The following is an 8,224-nucleotide window of genomic DNA, read 5'->3' as shown; positions in this document are numbered from 1 at the left end:
ATAGAGAGGAAGAGGGACAGAAAGACACCTGCAGTCCTGCTTCACCACTCATGAAGCTTTCCCCCTGCAGATGGGGACCAGGGGCTTGAACCTGGGTCCTTGTGCACTGTAACATGTACATTTAACCAGGTGTGCCACCATCTGGCCCTCTCCCCCCACAGGTCCTTATACTTTGCACTATATGCGCTTAACCTGGTGTGCCACCATTGGGCCCCTTTTCCATACTTTTCTTTATCCAGTCATTAATTAATGGGTATTTAGGTTGCTCCTATTCTTTGGCAATTGTCAATAATAAGGCTATGCACATAAGTGTGTATATGTCCCTTTGAATGACTGTCTTCATTTCTTTTGCATATGTCTCTTCAGATTAGTATTCTCATGTTCTCTGGGTATATGCTTCAGAGTACTATTTCTAGAACATAATTGTTTCCATTTTTATTTTCAACTTTATTTTCTAAAATATGACTTGATCTCCCAAGTTTTAGCGTCTGCTTAGTTTCCTATAGATGTCTCAAGGAAGGACCCACTGTGAGAGCTGAATTATATATACATGAGAGAGAATCAGAGAATCATTCTGGCATGAACAATCCTGGGAATAAAACCTGCAACTTTATTCTGGAGAGTCCAGTGTTTCATGCATTATGTGACTTCTGTGGCTGCTAAATATTTAGATTGAATGACCTTTTCTAATTTATTTTCCTCCTATTTGGAAATGATACAAACAGGAGACTAACAAGGAGAATTCACTCGTAATTTGGACTGGACTAGACAGCTTTGTTCTGGAGAAGAGTTTTAGGAATGCTCAGTCTATAGGGATGATGGCATGTGCAGGTAGTTGCTACATTTTAAAGTCTTAATATTTTTTGCTTTTATTTTTATTTATTTATTTTTTTTAGTCAGCTCAAATGTATGTGAAAAGCGTGCTCTACATTTTAATTTTTAGCTTCTCCCTGTGACTCAGCTTTACTTTTTGGGCAGTGCTCCCTGCAATGTGATCTGCTCCGTTATTTTCTAGAATTGTTTTGAGTACAGTGATAAACTGTTGACCCTGGTAGATTATTGTCATGAAAACCTCAGAATTTCAAGCATGTCCTGGATACAGGTATGGCCAAGATTTTCTTTTCTTTTAAAAAGTACTTTTATTTCGTTTTGGACAGAGACAGAAATTGAGAGGGGCAGGGGAGACAGATAGAGGAGAAAGACAGAAAGAGGGGGGAGGGTGGTGGCACACCTGGCTGAGCACACATGTTACAATGCATAAGGACCCAGGTATGAGCACCTGGTCCTCACCTGTAGGGGGCAAAGATTTGTGAGTGATGAAGCAGTGCTGCAGGTCTCTCTCTCTCTCATTATCTTTTAATTTTATTTATTGGATAGAAACAGCAAGAAATCAGGGGTCGGGCTGTAGCACAGTGGGTTAAGCACACAAGGTGCCAAGCCAAGGACTAGCATAAGGATCCAAGCCAAGGATTAGCATAAGGATCCAAGCCAAGGATTAGCATAAGGAAGGAAGAAAGAAAGAGGACATGGAATCAGTTCTCTAGAAGAGAGAGACAGCTCTTGTACATTGGAAAGAAACTCATGAAAACCTAATCATAATATAAGGAGAATGGCCACAGTCCTTTTCTCTTGAACATTTCTGCTTTTTTTTTTTTTTTCTTTCCTATTTTATTTGATAGGACAGAAAGAAACTGAGAGGGAACTGAGAGAAAAAGAGACACCTGAAGACTGGCTTCATGGCTTGTCCAGCGCCCACCCTACAGGTGAGGAACAGAGGCTCAAACCCAGATCCTTGAGCATGGTAAGGAGTGTACTCGACTGGGTGCACCACTCCCTGACCCCCACTTCTGCTTTATTAAAAAAAATCTGGGGGTGGGGTAGATAGTATAATGGTTATGCAAAGAGATTCTCGTGCCTGAGGCTCCAAAGTCTGAGGTTCAATCCCCCACACTACCATAAGCCAGAGCTGAACAGTGCTCAGGTAAAAAAAAAAAAAAATTAATGTTGTTTTGGCACTAACGAAATTTAACATCAGAATTCCAGAGCCAAGATAGTATCAGGAAAAACAATCCTCATAAGAAACTTGTCTAGGAAGATGTCAGAGAACAACCCTAGAGAAGAAACAACTACTTTCAGGCTTTCTCTCTTTTTGCTTAAACCTGGTGAAGCCACCTAAGGACTAAACAGTTGAAAGCCAGCTACCAATCCAAATGGAATACAGTTTAAATACTTATTCCTAAAGATTTTGCCATTATCTTTTTTTAAAAAATTTATTTATTCCCTTTTGTTGCCCTTGTTGTTTATTGTTGTAGTTGTTATTGATGTCATCGTTGTTGCATAGGACAGAGAGAAATGGAGAGAGGAGGGGAAGACAGAGAGGGGGAGAGAAAGACACCTGCAGACCTGCTTCACTGCCTGTGTAGTGACTCCCCTGCAGGTGGGGAGCCGGGGGCTTGAACCTGATTCCCTAAGCCGCTCCTTGCGCTTTGCGCCATGTGCGCTTAACCCACTGTGCTACCACCTGACTCCCAGATTTTGCCATTATCAACCCCAATCCATACTCACTGTTAGTGTCTCCATGTTCCGGCTTTCAGAGCACATTTGGACCTTTGTAGAGGTTAAAGAAAAGCCCCGAATATTGAGAACAGCCATGAACCCAAAACCAACTGTTCCACCTGTACCCACCCTGTAATAACTATAAAAAGGTGGGTGAAAAACGATTGGTGTTGCAGACTCCCCTTGCGTGGAAGGGTGTCAGCGGCCCAAGCTTAAGCTTCCTAATAAAGGCTCTTGCTATTGCATGTGATTCTGGTCTTCTTTGCATGAGATCGGGACTCGAACCTCTGGGCATAACACCTTTAGCTTTATAGTCTAATGGATTTAAATACTCATGTTTTTAGAAGAAGAGAAAATGGAAGGGGAGAGTTGGGAATATTCCAAACCTATGTTGACTCTAGATATCCTGTAAAGACTTCCTGATATAATCTCTTAACCATCATGACTCAGACCAGCAAGCAAACTGTTGATGAGCAGTTTATTTCCTGCCTTCCCACTTCTCTATCCTTTTGATAAATATATCCATTTTATTGGATAGGACAGAGAGAAATTGAGGAGGGGGAGATAAAGAGGGAGCGAGAAGGACAGACACCTGCAAAAAGAATCTGATGAGGACAGTCTCCTTGAATGTAGTAGGTTAAGAGAGAAGCTTATTTATTTATTTATTTATTTATTTATTTATTTATTGCCTCCAGTGGCGCAGGTGCCGCCATGCGAGCTGCTCGACACGGTACCAGCTTCGCAGGAAGTTCAGCACAGCTGGACTCTCCAGGCCAAACTGAAACCATCTTACCTTCTGCCATGTATAGCGCTTGGGATTAAGCTCTGTGTGGTTTTAATAATCTTCACCTGTGGCCAGGCTCAGAGCCTGACCAATAACAAAAGTAATGATGAAACCTGCACTGCACTCTGTAAGATTGATCATAGTGGAACAAGCAATATCAGTAATGCAGAATTTTTCAGGAGACTTCCAAGAGGAAGAATTGTTTTCCCCTTTATCTACACCACTTCCTTTAGTATTCCCCTAAAATACAGAGAAAGATTGGTGGTTCCCACAGTGTAGGGGCCACCTTACATAGCATAATTAATAAATGGAAAGTTATGGTACCTGCCTAGATACAATGGGCCTTTTTAAAAATTTCTTTATTGGGGAATTAATATTTTATATTCAACAGTAAATACAATAGTTTGTACATGCATAACATTCCCCAGTTTCCCATATAACAATACAACCCCCACTAGGTCCTCTGAATCCTTCTTGGACCTGTATTCTCCCCACCCACCCACCCCAGAGTCTTTTACTTTGGTGTAATACTCCAATTCCATTTCAGGTTCGACTTGTGTTTTCTTTTCTAATCTTGTTTTTCAACTTCGGCCTGAGAGTGAGATCATCCCATATTCATCCTTCTATTTCTGACTTATTTCACTCAACATGATTTTTTCAAGGTCCATCCAAGATCAGCTGAAAATGGTGAAGTCACCATTTTTTACAGCTGAGTAGTATTCCATTGTGTATATATACCACAACTTGCTCAGCCACTCATCTGTTGTTGGACACCTGTGTAGAATATTAATCTTAATCAATAGAACATCTGCCTAGCACACAGGTATAGGAATAACAAAAGACATAGAAACTGTGATGTGATCTCTAGGGAGAAAATTGCCCCTGGAATGTGAGTGTTCCACAAAGCAGGAGGTATTCCCTACCTGTGCTATTCTTACTTGGTGATTTTTGTTTTAAAATCAAACCCTTGGTGATTCTTAACCCAATAAGCCACAGCCTGCCTACCCCCACCACCATTTTTCCCCCTATATTCTTAACTAGCTGATAGGGAATTTCCAGATTTTATCCCCTGGATATGCTTATTATTTGTGCTTATAATCTGATTGTGATGCATTTGTAAGTAGGCCTCAATACAGGACAGAAGGGTTAAGAATGTGTAGAAAGTCTGAGATAGGGAGGTCGGGTGGTAGTGCAGCAGGTTAAGTGCACATGGTGCAAAGCGCAAGGACTGGTGTAAGGATCCCAGTTTGAAACCCCAGCTCCCCACTTGCAGGGGCGGTCGCCTCATAGCGGTGAAGCAGGTCTACAGGTGTCTATCTTTCTCTCGCCCTCTCTGTCTTCCCCTCCTCTCTCCATTTCTCTCTGTCCTATCCAACAACAATAATAACAATAATAATAACCACAACAACAATAAAACAAGGGCAACAAAAGTGGAAAAAAATAGCCTTCAGGAGCAGTGGATTCGTGGTGCAGGCACCAAGCCCCAGCAATAATCCTGGAGGCAAAAAAAAAAAAAAAAAAGTCTGAGATAGTGCAGGTGGTTAGTGCAGGCTGGCCTTCACTGGGTGAGCAAGTGATAGCAAGTAGACACGATCAAGGTCAGACTGAACCTTTACCAGGAAGGCAGCTTCTGTAACCCTGGCTAGTTTCTGCCCCTCCCAAAGGTACCCTCCACTCTGGCCCCCCAGTGGTGTATCTTATGCCGAGGCTAAACTTTCCCAGACACAGCTATGCAGGAAAGTAACAGTAACTAAGGCAACAAGATACTGAACAGTGGTCTGGGTCCCACTCCTTAATCTTGCAGCCTCTGCTTCTGTGATGACACTTTTTGCTCTCAAGCTTGCACCCCTTATATAAGTCTGTGCAGCCCCTTTATTTGGGGCCAGAGTTATCAGAAAGATCTGAGCTCCTGGCCCACACATAAATGAAAGGCTCCTTTCTTCTTCCATCCACCTCAGCTTCAGTCATCTTAACTATTAATAGAGTTCCTTAACGAGCCATAATCTGGAATAATATGAATTAGTTGTAAATTCATAGAGCACTAGTGGTTAGGTGACTTGCTTTTGCTGTAGTTCATGTTTTCTCAAGATACTGAGTCACTGTCATAATTTCAAATATAGTGACGGTTTGCACAGTGTAGGAATTACGGCATTTCTTTCATATATATATATATATATATATATATATATATATATAATATATATATATAATTTATGAGAAAGATAGAAGGAGAGAGAAAGAACCAGACATCACTCTGGCACATGCACTGCCGGGAATCAAACTCGGGACCTCATGCTCATGAGTCTGAAGCTTTATCACTGCGCCACCTCCCGGACCACAGAATTATGGTATTTCTATAAACTTCTCTACATACTTGTGATTTCTCCATTCTTTAGGCTATTAGAAACTTTGCAGCTCACAGACCTTGGGAACCCTGTCTAACGCTGGGTAGTTCCCTCTGCCGGAAAACACCTCGCTGTGATCAACCAAGGCTTCCTTCACGGCTTCATGCCCGTGCAGCACTGCAGTGGGCTTTACGCCAAAGTACACAGTGAACATGGGGCCATAATCTTGTGCTAGCTGGAGTGAGGGGGGGAGAGCAGAAGATATGAGAACTGTGAGATTTTTGAATCTAAATATCCTCACAACAAAATAGCTCACTTGGATACTGTGCTTCTGTATTTAGTAATCACACTGCCAGAACCAGCAGCAGCATTGTTATGTTCAAGCTAGACAGACCTTTTCTTTTTCTTTTTTTCCTCCAGGGTTATCTCTGAGGCTTGGTGCCTGCACTATGAATCCGCTGCTCCTGGCAGCCATCTTTTCCCATTGTTGTTGTTGGATAAGATAAGAGAGAAACTGAGAGAGGAAGGGAAGACAGACAGGGGCAGAGATAGACACCTGCAGACCTGCTTCACTGCTTGCAAAGCGATACTAGTACAATCTCTTCAAATTCAGAGATCATAACACAAGATATCAAGGATTCTAGTATCTAGTTGTCTAGGGAAAAACATATTAGAGATAATTCCTTCACCTTGCACACCGGTGGGGGAGCATTTCACAAAAACGAAGTCTGCAGGTGTCTCTCTTTCTCTCTCCCTCTATATCTCCCATCCTCTCTAAATTTCTCTCTGTCCTGCCCAATAAAATGGGAAAAAAAAAGTGACAAAAAAGGGAGAGAGATAGTCCCTTCACCCTTTAGGGATACGCTGTTACATAAGTAGCTAGGAGTAAAGCATGTATTCATTGAGCAAATATAACATCAACCATGAAAATTCTTGATTTTTTTTTTGTTATTTTCTCAACTTCAAAGGTCACCCAGGCATGATCAAACCCAATATTCAACTAGGAAGTGTCCAGAGGGACTGAAGTCCATGAGATTATTTTGAAATTGTCAGAAGTAGCAATTTCATACCCAAATGTTCATACTGTGCCCTAGGTTCTCTTCTCAGTAATTATCCTCTGGGGGTAATTTTCCTCTCAAGGCAATGAAATTGTTTTCAGTTAAGCCTGTTGATGTATACAGACACAGCATTAAACTTTTCATAAGGACATACCTTTGAAGTTGAGCTGCCTTATTTACTCACTGGAAACAGTCAGAAAAAGAAAGAATCTTGCTTGCCTTGCTGAGGGACTTGCTGATATTATTGGTTTCTATCTGTAGAAGATTTCCAATAATTGGGAGAGGAGTGGGACCAGATAGCAACTTCCCTTTAGCATAGCTTTGATTCCATTAAAAAAGGGAAAATCAAACAAAAAAGACAAAACACTAGGACTATGAAGAGATTCATAGCAACGTTTTACATGTGTAATGGAGAACCTTAGAATCCAAAGATTTTTTTAAAATATTTTTTAATATTTATTTTTATTTATTCCCTTTTGTTGCCCTTGTTGTTTTATTGTTGTAGCTATTATTGTCATTGTTGTTGGATAGGACAGAGAGAAATGGAGAGGGGAGGGGGAAGACACAGAGAGGGAGAGAAAGATAGACACCTGCAGACCTGCTTCACCACTTGTGAAGCAACACCCCTGCAGGTAGGGAGCCAGGGCTTGAACCAGGATCCTTATGCGGGTCCTTGTGCTTAGCGCCACCTGCGCTTAACCCGCTGCGCTACAGCCCGACTCCCCAAAGATTTTTTTTTAACACAGTTTTTAAAATTTTTTAAAAATATTTATTTATTTTCCCTTTTTTTGCCCTTGTTGTTTAACATTGTTGTGGTTATTGATGTCATCATTGTTGTTGGCTAGGACAGAGAGAAATGGAGAGAGGAGGGGAAGACAGAGAGGGGGAGAGAAAGATAGACACCTGCAGACCTGCTTCACCGCCTGTGAAGTGACTCCCCTGCAGGTGGGGAGCCCGGGGCTCGAACCGGGATCCTTATGCCGGTCCTTGCGTTTTGTGCCACGTGCGCTTAACCCACTGTGCTACCACCCTACTCCCAGAATCCAAAGATTTTATAAGCACCAAATGAACACTAATTATTAGACATGTGGGCTGTGGTAGATAGCATAATGGTTATGCAGAGACTCTCATGCCTGAGGCTCTGAAGTTACAAGTTCAATCCCCTGCACCACCATAAGCCAGAGCTGATCAGTATTCTGGTTTAAAAAAAAAGATTAAGTTATTAAACATTAACTAAATCTTTGAATGTCTCGTTACTCTTTTATCTCCAGTGCACATTGGTCTGCTCCAAAGGACAAGAAAGAAAAAAGCCACCACTTAGTATTAGCAAATATCTAAGTTTTCTGTGGAAATCCAAATTAAAAAATAACTCACTTCCCCCACATTTTATTTGAAAGTTAATGGTTTACACAGTTGTTGATACATGGGTACACTTTTTCATCTCCCCATCTTCTTCTTCTAGCGTTTGCCCTTCTTCTGTA

This window comes from Erinaceus europaeus, chromosome 1 (assembly GCF_950295315.1).
Source record: "Erinaceus europaeus chromosome 1, mEriEur2.1, whole genome shotgun sequence".
Taxonomy (NCBI): domain Eukaryota; kingdom Metazoa; phylum Chordata; class Mammalia; order Eulipotyphla; family Erinaceidae; genus Erinaceus; species Erinaceus europaeus.
The sequence above is the reverse complement of the archived record's forward strand: the minus strand, read 5'-3'. Positions refer to the sequence as shown.